The 14,258-nt window shown below is 33.5% G+C and overlaps 1 protein-coding gene across 2 annotated transcripts in view; it reads left to right on the top strand.

Moving 5' to 3' along the window:
* The window catches only part of LOC133522062 (uncharacterized), a 105,718-nt gene that overhangs the window by 37,047 nt on the left and 54,413 nt on the right, over positions 1-14,258 (top strand). Inside the window, exon 1 of one of the 2 annotated variants that reach the window (XM_061857257.1) lies at positions 11,154-11,405. The exons of the other annotated variant lie outside the window; for it this stretch is intronic. The gene's annotated coding sequence lies outside the window, so the exon portion shown is untranslated. Of the gene's footprint in view, positions 1-11,153; positions 11,406-14,258 lie in introns of those variants that run through there. 2 annotated transcript variants of the gene reach the window in all.

Raw genomic sequence — 14,258 nt, 5'->3', positions numbered from 1 at the left:
TCATAACAAATATTCAAATTAGAATCGACCTCTGAAGGTAGCTTAAAATTTAAAAAATATGTCAATTTGATCTCGCTCGTACAGGGTGTTTTTCTTGAATTTCTTTAACTTCGGTGTACATATAAATGCACCATCTACCGCTGTTGTTAAAACAAGCATTATAATTTAGAGCTATGACACATCAATGTCATTTGAAACATTTATAGTCCGAGTACTACAAATTTCGTACCTGCCGATAATAGCAAGTAAGCATAACCGGCCTGTCCCCATACTATTTCTTCAATTCCTCTAAGTGTTGGTCAAAGTTCACCTTCCACGATTCATGTCTTCAGCCTATCAGTGTGTTTCTATCAGAGCGAATGCATAAACATTAAGGAAATAGTGACCCATCGAAGATTTTATCGTAAACTTTATACGAGTGAATAGAAAAACTTTGACTTTGAGAGGATTTGTAATATCTATTATCGGAGTTAGGCTTTAGTTTAAAATTTTATTGAAGAAAGTCCTTGACCATTATTATGGCAGAATCTATATAAATATGAAGATGTATGGTATGTGTATTTTTTCTCTGTCTGTATATCTAGTTATCTATAGAAAAGAAACTTAAATAAATCACTTACCATCAGGTGTGATCGTGGTCAAACGCCTGCCTATCCTCCATAAAAAAAAGTAAATAAATAAATAAATAAAATAAATTTTCTTTATTACAGACCATCCAAATCCATATTTTGTACTTAAACTTAGTTTTATTTACTTACTTATAAGTCAAGTAAGATTTTGAATTCTTAGCCCATTCTGTACTCTTAATACAATACAGGTATCCTGAATACTTAAAAAGAGGCTCCTGCATGGATATTGAAATGTTGCTTTATGTTAGTGTTAGTGAATATATTTTTTAAGTTGTTAATTTGCTTTTTGTGTTTTATTTTTCTTAACTTCTATCATTTACTGCATCACCTACTCACGCAACTTTTTTTACCTTATCTCTACTACCCAAAGATTGTATGGAAGAGATCGCTCTTTAATTCTATATTCCTTTTGTATCTTGTTGTACGATTTGGTATTTTACCTATTGATTTACTGAAGACTTATTAAAACTATTATAAAAAAGCTCAGTATTGAAAAATCTCACTGGACATTTTGCCTTCACCATGAAATTCGAACCAGCGTCAAAATAACCGAGAAAAGATTTCGTTTTCGGAGTTGAAACTCGAGCATCGTATTCCTAAAGGATATCACAGGTGCCTCACTTATGCCGATGCTTTTAACTCCAAGCGTTCCAGTTTTCTTGAAATTTTGTACAGAAAACGATGGACTATATGTCGGTGACAGTTTCGTCGCAATATGGAAGTTAATGGTGTGTAAAATAAACTGGGATTATGGTGTTGTATTGGATATTGCGCTGCTGAGAATGTGATGGAAACACGGTGCCATATTATGCTAACATTCTTATAATGGCTATGCCCGCATAGATCGAGTCTCTGCTCAGTCTTGCAGTAAATTCACAGTTTAAATAGTAGCTTTATGGAAAAGCGCTCATAACTATCAAATATCATCAAGCCAAGAGACTCGCAAGGCAAGAAACTGAGGCTTGTTTTAAGAACGTATTTTATAATGAGAAGGTAATGCTGCCCCTGACTACCACTATTGTTTATGTGACACTTTTAGGATAGCATGATTTATTTTTCTGAATATATCTTACAAAAAATACCACACACATTTCCTCACATTAATTTTTAACTTTATACATATTGCGAAAACTTAAAAACACTGCTTACTCGTATGATAAAAATTAAATTGTTAAGTAATTCGACACAGAAATTCAGATCACCGCTTAAACTTACCTGAGTAGGTACCTCGTCAGGTAATGTACACAGAGAAACATTGAACTTTTATTTCATTACGTATGGATTCGGTAATTATTACCGTAGATTGGGGTTACTTTGATGAATTCCAAAACTAATATGTAATTATCTCCCCGAATATGGAATCTAAAAAAAAATAAAAAATGACAATATCAGTTTTTGCTCCTCTATTGATTTCACTAATAATATTTTTTTTTTCTTTTTTATGAATCTCTTGAAATAAATAAAAAAATTGGTGATCCACTGTATTAAAATTAGTCCTTTCATAGCAAAACATATTTTTATTTTATTTACATGCAAGTGACACTTATTATTTACCTGTTCATAATGTAATACCCTTGTATTGTTGGTGTTAATTTTGTATTATTGTACAATTTAATTAAATCAGGTCACATTTTTTATGTTATATGACAAATTATTAATTAATCCTGTAACCTTCTCAATTTTCCATTTTAGTAAGTCTGAAGCATATACGTGGCTTTAAAATTGTAGCCTTATTTAATATAATAAAATATTCAGTGACTGTATGTATGTTTTAGTAATTATTCCCTGAATCTGAGGCTGTATCCCGTTATGATTTCCAAAACACATCTGCTTTTGAACATTAAAGCACAATCGTTTCTCATAATGACTGACTGATTTACGTAATGGCTTATAATATGCCTATCGTTTGCATTAGTAGGAAAATTACCAGGAATATCTGTACAAATGATTGTGAAACTTCAGGTGTTTTTTTTTTTTAATTCACTAATCGAAATTTCATGGACTAACAAAGAGCCACTTTTGCATATGCAAAACCATGAAACCTCACAGAATCTCTCCTATTTACTACAAAATATTACTACATATTTATTTATATTACTACAAAATCCCTCCTGGATTAGAATTTTGGTTAGTTTGCTTAAGTTCAGTATAATTATTATTATAAATATATATGTTGTGTCGACAAAATATAAACAAAGCAATAATTTAAGGTTCCTAAATATTGTCTCGTTGCACGACACTGTTACATTAGGTAACAAATGGATCATCAATCATGAGAATTTGCTAGACACGAAATTATGACATTAGGACGTTTACCTCAAATGATGAAAGTTTTGCTCTAGTCAGTTGATATTGATATCAATATCCTAGGTTTTTCTTTTTGCGTATGAAAATCGCGTAAAACATAAAACTAATTAACGGGCCGCAGGCGTGGCATAACCCGGGGGAAATCTGTGTGACTCTCGCTCAACACAGTGCCAGTATAAATATTAAAAGGAAAAACCGCGACGGTGTGACCTGGTTAGTCAAGTGCATGGCAGATGGAAATAGTTATGTACGTCAACTTTTCGAGCGTGGGAATGAAACTGATTTTACTGATCGAAGGCGACGAAAGTGTAATGTAGAATTGACTTGATTATTAACATACTTTTATTAACTTTACTGCTAATGAATATTCTGACTGGTAGAGAATGCCTTTTGGCATTAAGTCCGCCTTTTGTACGATAAGTTTTCTTTTGTGCAATAAAGTTTAAATAAATAAATATTATTTTAGTAAATAACGTATAAAATATCGCAAGTGGATGATGATTTTATTTGGTGCTACACATGGTCTGCTATTGTATAACCACGATATTTGAAATTAAAATTGGCAATTATTATTACCATCTGATGGTGGGATCAGCCTTCCTTGTCTTCTTGTTCCACATCGTACTGTTTGACGTAGCTTCAATGTAGCACTCAAGATCTTTTTTGATTTAATCCACTCACGTTTCTTTCGACCTTCGAACCTTTCCCTATATTATTGATAATTAATAACAATATAGGTTGGATTGGAGAAGCGGTGGTAGCCGAGTGGATATGACGTCCGACTTTCAATCCGGAGGTCGCGGGTTCAAATCCTGGCTCGTACCAATGCGTTTTTCGGAACTTATGTACGAAATTTCATTTGATATTTACCACTAGCTGTTCGGTAAAGGAAAACATCGTGAGGAAACCTGCACACATCTGCGAAGAAATTCAAAGGTGTATGTGAAGTCCCCAATCCGCATTGGACTAGCGTGGGGACTATAGCCCGAGCCCTCTCGCGCATGAGAGAAGGCCTGTGCCCAGCATTGAGACGTATATAGGCTGAATTATTATTATATTAATAACAATAATTTATTACCACTGTTGGTTGGTTTCTCGTCGAAATTACGATGCATCACAAGCATTTCACAAATTAAATCATTATTAAATCGCGCGATTATTTGTCGGATAACGGCTACATCCAAGTGAAATATTAATTGCCTCTGATTGGCAATCAGACGCGGGATGTTCTTTACAAAATATTCGACACATGTTATGATTTAATTAATACTCGTGACTACCCTATTAAACGTTAACTGCTCAGGGCGTTTTTGTTGATTTAAATTGGTATTTAAGCAACCAGCTAGCTAACCGTGAAATTATGACAATTAATGCGTACCAAGACTTTTTTATTTATTTATTTAGGAATAATTGGAAATACTAGCTTTTTATAGGCGCGAGTCATCTGACTGTATTTAAAAAATAATAGTAATTTAACTCTATGCATGATACTAGCACTAGTAGTAAAATTTTTGTTTGAGATACCATATAAGGAATATCTACCCTCACATTTTATTTATTTGTGATAAGAAATAAATGATATAGGGTTGTTGCATAATTATTTTCCCACTTTGAAATAAAACTATTTTTTTTTCTAATATTTATTTATTGAAACAATCAATCGACAATATAATCACCATCATTATCTAGAATATGTAACTATCTGCTAGGCAAAAATTCAATACCCTTGGCCCAGAATGAAAGTGGCTGAGAGGCAAAGAAGTTAGCATGGTAATGTTTTAGGTCGCCAGAATTTTCGTTTTTTATTTTTACAAAGATGCTGTTCAAAGCCCGAAAAAGATGATAGTCGGAAGGTGCTAGATCAGGGCTATAAGGTGGGTGAGGTATTGTTGTCCAACCAAGCTCCTCTAGAAATTTACAGGTCATTTTTGCCGTATATCATGAAGTAATGATACTTCAAGACGTTTTGGCCTTTTTTCTCTAACAGCGTTCGCCAACTTTTGTAGTTGATTCACGTAGGCTTCGGCATTGATAGTCTGATGGTCCTCCAGTAACTCCCACAGCAACATTCCTTGCGGATTCCAGAAAACTGACAGGAGAAGTTTCTGGCCATACGGACTGCTTTTCGGCTGTGTTGGTGGCCGTTTATCGGAAGGCATCCAAAAGGCTTTTCGTGTAACGTTCTCGTACAAGACCCAGGACTCGTCTCCAGTGATGATTGACTCCAAGAAGCTTTTTCTTTGGGGGCGCAGCAGCAGACTTTCACAAATGTTGACACATAATGCACGTTGAGCAACGGTCAAAGCATGAGGCGTCCATCTTGACAAAACTTTATGGTAACCCATCGACTGCAGTTGGCGATCTATGGTACTGTAGTGATAGTTCAAAGTTTTCTCTAAATCCCTGGTTGTGGAATTCGGATACAACTCAAGCTCGCGCCACAATGCTTCTTCGTCAAAAGTGACGGGGCGACCAGTATGAGGAATGTCTTTTAGACTTGTGTATCCTTCATTAAAGCGCTGGAACCAATTTCGTACTGTGCGAGCGGTAGTAGTGTTTGGGCCAAAAGCAGTGTTAATCTTATTTGCAGTTTCCCTCGAACTGGTTCCCAATTTGTGTTCATATAAGTAAATCGCTCGAAGATGTTGTTGGTCCATTTTTTCGAATTTAACTAAATCTCTGTAACAAGCCCGCTCTTATATACCCTACGTGAAAGATTCGAGAACATTCTACTACATACTAAATTTATTCTAGAATATTCCCGAGACTACTATAAATATCAAGAAAATTTAGAAGAGGGAAAAAAAATGCAACAACCCAACACAACAACACATTGCAAATAGGTTTGCCTAGTAAAATTTCGTACGCAAAAAAAAAATGTATTTTACTTTTTTCTTGCGTTGTTTAATCGTTTCTTTTATTAAATGAAAGCTTATTTTATATATAATCTAACTGTAATAGGTTGCTTTATTAAAAAGTTGGTCGAGTTCATGATTGATTTTAGATAAAAATCGGTTAATCTAGGCAACCACGGACTGGACCAACTTAAAAAAAAAAAACTATCCGTACGCAATTATACTTGGCAACCTATTTGCAATATGTTAATGTGAAAATTATCTATCATTTATTATTTATTAACAATACAAGGGAATATCAAAAACGGTAGGGGTGATCCCTATCCCCGACTCTTCCCGACTCCTAATCCAATGCTCCCCTGAGCATTGGGCAGTCGGGAGGTTCGGGCACCACCTTGTAAGTCGGGTCGTATGGAAGCTACTTAATTTTGTATACTGTGGTAATTTAGCTAACTAACTGGCAACACCGCACAGGCCAATGTCATCTGCCATTTTGATTAGTTGTCAATGTCACATGCCCTCGACCGTTTCGTGCGTGCAAAAGTAAATATTTTGATGCTATTTCAAAGGAAATAACAACGTGATCTGTGAAAAGCCGTAAGTTTCTGTATTGTCATCTAGTTATGTGTTTACGAAAGCTAATATTAACGTATAAATTAAGGTAAAATATTAGACTACAAAACACATATTTGAATTTATTTGTGAAATGAGGGGGTAGGGAGCATTGAGCGCTAATTTTAAAGGGAGGTTTGGACATGCCCAATTATTGTTTGTTTCGGCAATCGCTGTAAAAAGTAAGTTCTGTTAAAATAAAATTATTTCGACGGGTTTAAATTGCGTGTAAATATTGAATTTAAATAATCGTCACTCCATGGCAACTATTAAATTTATGCGTATGAGTAAGATACGTAATACATTTATTTATCCAGAGATTGAGATATATCAAGTGTCCCATTGGAAGACATCAAAACCAAATTGCCAAGCCCAAAGATATGGGTGAAGCGTGACAGCTCTAAGTATACTTTTGATAAGCCCATCTGGGTTATACAGAATCTTAGATAAATTTTATTACTCAAGTAAGAATACTGACTATTGAGTACTACATCTTTAGTTTTTTTTTTTGAGTACTTATAGTTTAAAACAGTTCATCGTTTGTTGATTTTATTGCAAGTTTTTATGATTATATTATTTAATATTTAAGTAATTTACCATTAAGTGGCGTATTTAATACAGTGCCCAAACCTCCCATTGAGGTGTCCAAACCACCCGACAATTTGAACACTGTCAAAAGTGTCCAAACCTCCCGTTTGGGCACTTTTGACAGTGTTCAGAAATACTCTTGCAATTTTGAGACTGATTATTATTGTATAAGTGTTCTTCGTTATAATTGAAGCCAAATATATGTGCTATTACTATAAGGAATAAAAAGTTGATTTTGTAAAACAAATGCATTTTTATTAAGACTTAATTAAAAAAGTGCCCAATACTTCCCTATCTCCAAAATTAAATATCAAAATGTCAATACACAAACTACAAAACTAACCATAACTATAAAACTACATTCGACATTACAGGAAAGCAAAGTCTCTGCTTAGTATTTTATGAAACAAATCTTCAATATCCCCATGGTTTACTGGTTCGAAAAAAGAAAATATTTGATTTGTCAGCCGAGGACTGTTAGGACATTCTCCTTATCAAAAGTTTTAAATTAAGATTCTTGATTTTATCATTTAATGACTACTGGCAATCTAAATATAAAGGACAATTTTCTCAACATCATTTGAGGCGTCCCAACGCTCAACCGATATAGTTTTGTCAGATATTTTTATCCACTCTACAGGGATGAGTGCTTTAGAAGAGGGGAGCTCATTGTCCATTGTAATAAAAAATCTTGATTCAAACTTTCTACTTTATAAGTATTAGGAGCTCGCCAATGCATACTGATACAATGGGACCGTAGATGTCAATCGTAAAGAAGGATAGCCAGATTTGTAAGTCTAGACACCAATAACAATAAGGTCTATAAATAATTGAAATTGAAAAGGTTTTTTTCTACATACTACCTATGTATGTTAGTTTTAACAGGCTTCAAGATTTCAAAAGCTTTTCAATTGGATTGTATGGATTTCTAATACTCGTACTTACATAGTAACCATTTTAGAACTTCAAATTTTAGATATACGAAGACATACGGCTTACCATTATTTGTAATATAGCCTTTATTTATATTAGTTTTGCCATCGTCCCAAACTAACTTCATTTTGTCTAAGCTTATCAAATTACGGGTATATCGGGAAAGAGTAGGCATATACACCATTAAATAAGTTTTCTCGGGCATGCGCGCAAATATTGTCATTTTCTTTTTAGAAGACAGAATTTACTAAATTGCGTTATAAGCTATTACGCATAGTACAGTCAGCGTCAAATACTTTGTAGCAACCAAAGTAGCCAAATAGTTCGGTACACCATATATTTAGTATGGTGTACCGAACTATTTGGCCACTTTGACTGCTACTAAGTATTTGACGCTGACTGTACACAAACAGGGATTGCCTGCCTTCGGTTACTAAATGCTTCCCTTAATATATTTAACAATCGCTTAATTAACGGCCTTTGTTATCCATTATTGTCAGGAAATATGAAATATAACGCGTATTTTATTTCACAAATGAACTAAACAATAGCGCCTAGCCCCAAAATAGGTTTCCGTCCAAAATGAGAGCCGGCACACTTCCCTGTGGGGACACAGGTTTCATTTCCTTTTGGCTCAGTCCAAACAACTATGATAATTATGGTAAACCTTGTCATCAATGGAAGAGCGGAGCCTTCTGGCACAAGTATTTGTTTTACCTAAAAGAAGGCTCTTGTTTTGGTTCTAGTTAAAACCTATTGTGTACCAATAAATCATTTTCATTTAAAAAAAAAAAAAAACAAAAAAAAACTATATTTTGGGTCAATCGAATCAGCACGACAGTGGCGGCTGCAATAAGTCAAATTATTTTTAATATGTATGGATAAAAGTCAAAAGCTAATAAAAATGATTTCCAAATACTAAAAATCTCTGTCATATTCACAGCTGGAAAAAAAAACTATTTTAGACTATAACGACGCAATATGGCCCAATTTGAACTTTATGCTACGTCAAATAGTAAGTCTAGATACGATATGAATCGTATATGCGAGTGTCAAAAGTGACGTTTTTTCAAACAAAAACGTCACTTTGGACACTCACATATCCCATCCGTATCGTATCGGGACCTAATATTTGATATATCTTAAAGTTCGAATCGGGCCGTTAGAGACCGCCGTTAGTGACCACCGTCAATGTTATATATGATCGAACTTCACTTCAAGAAGTTCGTTTGATCATCTAAAATAATAGAAACCAACATAATTTATTCAGCAATCATTCTCTTTTAAGCATATCGAAGCCCTGCTGTGTTTTAAAAGCGTTTCCCTATTGGATCCGAAATGGCGCTACAAAACTGTCATCCTATATTTATGTGACAAAGATAAATGGCTCGCTAACCATGTCTTCATCAAGCTCACCTCTCATTATGGAGTTTCCCCTTAAGGGCTGCATGTTAACCACGAGACAGATGCTCGCGGTTTTGGTACAAGATTCTGAACGTTTGGTGTTAAAAAAGTTACGTTCTTTTGTTTTAGGAGTGGCCCAATTTAAATTTGGTGTTTGTAAAACTTTTTAATACTTACCTGTTTTTTTTTTTTATTTGTCATTGGTAAAAACGCATATATTCTACAAAAGTAGAACAATTTATGTAAACAAATTGAATGCTTTATTTATACATGTAACCAAAATTTTTAAAAATCTGTAGTAGGTAATCAACGTGTGGCACAATTTAACTCAATAGGTCTTTTAAAAGTTTATTGATTAAGTGAATAATTTGGAAATTATGTGGATAATGAGTTTACAACGTTCCAAAAAACTTCTCATTTTATTAAAAAAACTCTGTGGCGGTGTACTCTACACCGCCACATAAAAAAAAAAACATTTATTTCAGACCTTGGTCCATAGTGTTAAATTTACTTACACTACATAGACTAGGAGGTCAATTCTAATTGATCAGTTTGCTTTCAACTGATTTTGATACGATCTTCATAATCGCCTTAGTGATTGGCGCGCGCTCACACACGACTTTCATTTCGTTTCGCATCCAATCAGCGTGACCGATGTTTAAGTTCGTGACAAAGTAAAATCAAAATAACAACAAATTGTTAAATAATATCGGGCAAGGGGTATTTCGTAAATTTATGGTATAAAATATGAAACTGTAAAAGCAAGCCAATATTTGGTGTAGTAAATATTTTGTAAAGTTGAACGATGGACATCACGCAGAGAACGTGAAGGTTCAAAGAGTGTTTGAAAAATCGTACCGCGTTTTAGATCACAATACGGTTGCCAAGAATTCAATTAGCCATCTTGAGAATTTTCTCTAGTGACTTCATCGCATCGAATCCTGATTTTTTGAGTTTCGTTCCATAGAAAAACTATCACCAACATAGATCTAAAACGTACTTACTTCAAAAATATATAACAATGTATACACCATTTCAGCTTTTGTATATAAATTTACTTTACTTTTTTGTTTTTTTTTTTGTTAAAACTTACAACAAATCAAAATTCAAAAATATGAGTTCCGAGCACGCTCACCCATCTCGCTTACGATTACGTTTATTGAGAGTGAGAGAAGAAAACGAACCTATGGGGCCTTCATAAGAAAACCGGAGGGACGAAAACAAAACATTACCAATGTGTGTAAACAAGTGTTTGTGCCAGGACGTAAAAAAAACTAAAAGTTCAGACCTCGATAAAAGTCAAGTGGCTTCTGTTGCTATCTCTATGGATCCATCCTCGTTTTAGAGCTGGTACTTCAACAACCGATTTCTAAGTATTGGTATGGTTCAATGATGCATCCTTTTGGGCATTTAGAGTATTTTACAAGTTAATACATACTCGTATTTAATTTATTTATAATATAATATTCAATTTGAATAAATATTTTTTTTCGTAAACTAAATACACAGCATTCCAAGTTTGATAAATTCTATAATGATAGAAACCTATATTTTATCTATTTGATCGAATATATTTCAATCCAATAAGTTATTTTATTGATATTTATGATTTCTATCTATTATTTGTGATATACCATGTGTAGGTAAATATGTGAACACCACGTGTAAACAGAAACAGAGTATATATTTTAATTAAAAATAAAGTTTACGTTCATATGTTAAAAACTAATATTAAGTATTTTCCTACATAAGTAGTAGTAGTAGTTTTATTTTAATTTCATAGCCCAAACACCAATTTGGAAAAATCGTTCCTTAATAAAAAATACAGTTAAATTTTGCTGCTGTATTTGTTCCTAAACCGCTCCCGCTGCCGCTTATGTCTCGTGTCGCGCATAAAATCGTCCGCACCACGTGCGCCCTATTACGCCTCTCGTCGGCTATGAAATACGAGCACACGCTATAAATAGATCACTTCCCCTTAATGACCCGTTGTTTAAGCGGCTCTTGTGCCCTAAGCTCTGAACAGTTGCGCTTGTAAATGTTTTTATCTCGAGATAATGCCGGTAGCTCTGCTTTGGTAAGTCAATCAAGCTGCTCAAGTTTTTGTAGAATTTTTGAATTATAAATAAATGTTTTACTATTTTTTTATAAACTAAAACTAGTTTTATATATTTCGCAGTGGAAGAAACTAACGTAATAAAATGTAATGAAGAAGATATAGAAAAAGATATAGATAACGAAATAACGTGATCCTATAATTATAGACATAAAATTTATCTGCAATTTTTATAAAAAGAGATATGAATTCAAACTAAGCTTTGTATTATAGTATATTCATCTCAATAAAAATAACTCACTAACGCATTTTGTAAAATAAATTCAGATGTTTTCTGTACATTTGTAACATTCTCGTCTTATTACAGCGTCACATCTTCTTCGTCATTCCACAAAATTGTCTACTATTGTTATCTTGTACAAATGCGAATTTTCTGAAGATTTGAAGGTTTCTTTTGTGTCACATTGGATAATAAGTAGAATTTCTTACTTAAAACTTTATCTCGTAAACGAGATGGTGCTATACAGCTCCATATATACATTTTACGGTAACTCTAATTATCAAAAGTTGACGTTTGACTATTGGCGCAGTATTGACTATTGTCAAACTAAGGGGCACATTTTTTTCTTAGCCTTTACCTCTATTATAATCAATTCTCTTTGGTATCATAAAATGATCGTGCATTTCGCGTTTTATGTAGATGAATATCAAACAAAATGGAGGCTCACGAGCATTAACAAAAACAACCTAAAATGTAGTTAATGCTTTTGAATAAATATTTACAAAAGCGGTGCCATAAAAGCATTGAGTATTACAAACTCCCACGTGTATCGGGATTAACGGTGTTTGTAATAAACCACGCAATAATGTAAACACGAGATTAATTCCCGTTGTGTATGGTTGTAAAGATCCCGTAATAATAAACAATCTTCATCTTATAGCTTGATCTGTTAAACTGTTCTTAGAACCCTGATAGTTCGAAAACCACTTTGATTGAACACAAACTTTAAACCACCACAAAATTGAATTAGTTATACAGGATGAAACTTATAGCGTAATTGATAGAGGTGTGTTAAGTAATCGTTCTACTTAAACATTAAGTTATTTTGTTTACTTATTTTTGTTTTTTTGTGCAAGTTTCTGCAATTTCGAAATAAATAATGATTTAAAATACCGAGCAATTAGACAAATATACCTTTAGACAAGCAAGACAAGGCATAATGTAAAAAATAATAAAATCAATCATTCAAAAGAAACAATTTATATTTGATCCGGGCCTCCCAGTAGTTTTATTTAATTATTTATAATAGAAATGGAAATCACTATGTATTATAAAACAAAGTCCCCCGCCGCGTCTGTCTGTCTGTATGTTCGCGATAAACTCAAAAACTACTGAACGGACTTTCAGGTGGTTTTCATCTATCAAAAGAGTGATTGATGAGAAAGGTTTAGGTTTATAATTTGCTAAGATTTTTTTTTACAGAATATGGATGTGTAAATAAAACACTAGTATTTTACAGATTTTCATGAGCAAATTAATACGTAGAACTCCACAAATAGCCGAAGGCAAGACCGGCACAACATACTCGTATCGTGGTATTTTATGAACAGAATAGCGTTATTTTAACTTGTCTGTTTTTTTGTAAACCAACCCTGTTACGGGAAGGGACTTGTAAAACTTCGACCCCTTCAAAGGAGTTGGGTATAATCAAGTTTATCATCAGTTTTCAGAAAAATAACTACGCGTATGTTTCTCTAGGCGTTAAGCGTAGTTATTTCCCTTCTTTAAACTGATAATATTATTATCTACACACTGAAAATGTTGTTGTTGTTCTGTCCCATCAACCAGGAGAATTGATCAAACATTATTTTGAAATTAATTGGATGGTTTGATTGATGATTAATTAGATTAAAGTTACTATATAGGTTATTTACTGATAATATTGTGTCACGTAAACATACATCTTGATGTTTTTTTTTATATACGTCAGTGTCAAACAAGCATAAGGCCCTATGGACGCCTGGGATGCAATGTACTTATGATGTTGGACTTAGTCAATATGTGTAATAATGTCCTATAACACAAACCGCATATCGACTATTTAAATTTAGTGAAATCATTGTCTTAAATGACCACAAGTAGTCACCGTTGTGAAAAAGTAATTTTAGTTAATATGTATACAAATTGGGTGTAAAGCGAGATTTGAAATTTACTTGCTTAAGTTTATTGTACTTAAGTAATAAATATTAATATGTTTTCGTATAAGTGTGTACATTATATATTCTTTCGGATGTCGTATAGGGCGGAAGATGGAGTACTTTGTTGAGAATAAAATCCACCATGGATTACTTCTTACAGTAAGCTACAAAGAGTGAAACCGGGATAAATGCCATTTTTAGAAATAGCTTCATATTATCGATAGTTTTAATTCAATTTGAATAATTTATAAAATAAGATAGCCTAATCTTTTGTTTTACCCTAAGACTTGCATCATGTACACTGTTTAATGCTGAGGAAGACAAAGTCTGGGTTTATTTTGCTGGGGATGGGATTTTAAGGAAGATTATGATGGTTTTGAAAACGGCTAATCAAACTATTAATGTGGATAAGTACAAATTCGCTAGACCTAATCTAAGATCGTTGAAAAGGCATTCCTTGTCTACGATGAATAGATTGATTAATGATTAATTATTTAGTTTATATGTCTTAGAACGGATTCGAAGAAGGTGGAACCCGTATTGAGTTTTGCAAGAACCGAAAGGTTTACGGGATTGTGAAAGCTGGTACAGACGCTTTGTTAAGGATTTTTTGATTGTGACATCTCCACTCCGCAAGGGAAAAAAGAAGGTTAGGACTGAGGAAGTTAAAACAGC

This window comes from Cydia pomonella, chromosome 10 (genome assembly GCF_033807575.1).
Source record: "Cydia pomonella isolate Wapato2018A chromosome 10, ilCydPomo1, whole genome shotgun sequence".
Lineage (NCBI taxonomy): Eukaryota > Metazoa > Arthropoda > Insecta > Lepidoptera > Tortricidae > Cydia > Cydia pomonella.
This window is presented reverse-complemented; position numbering and strand designations above follow the sequence as displayed.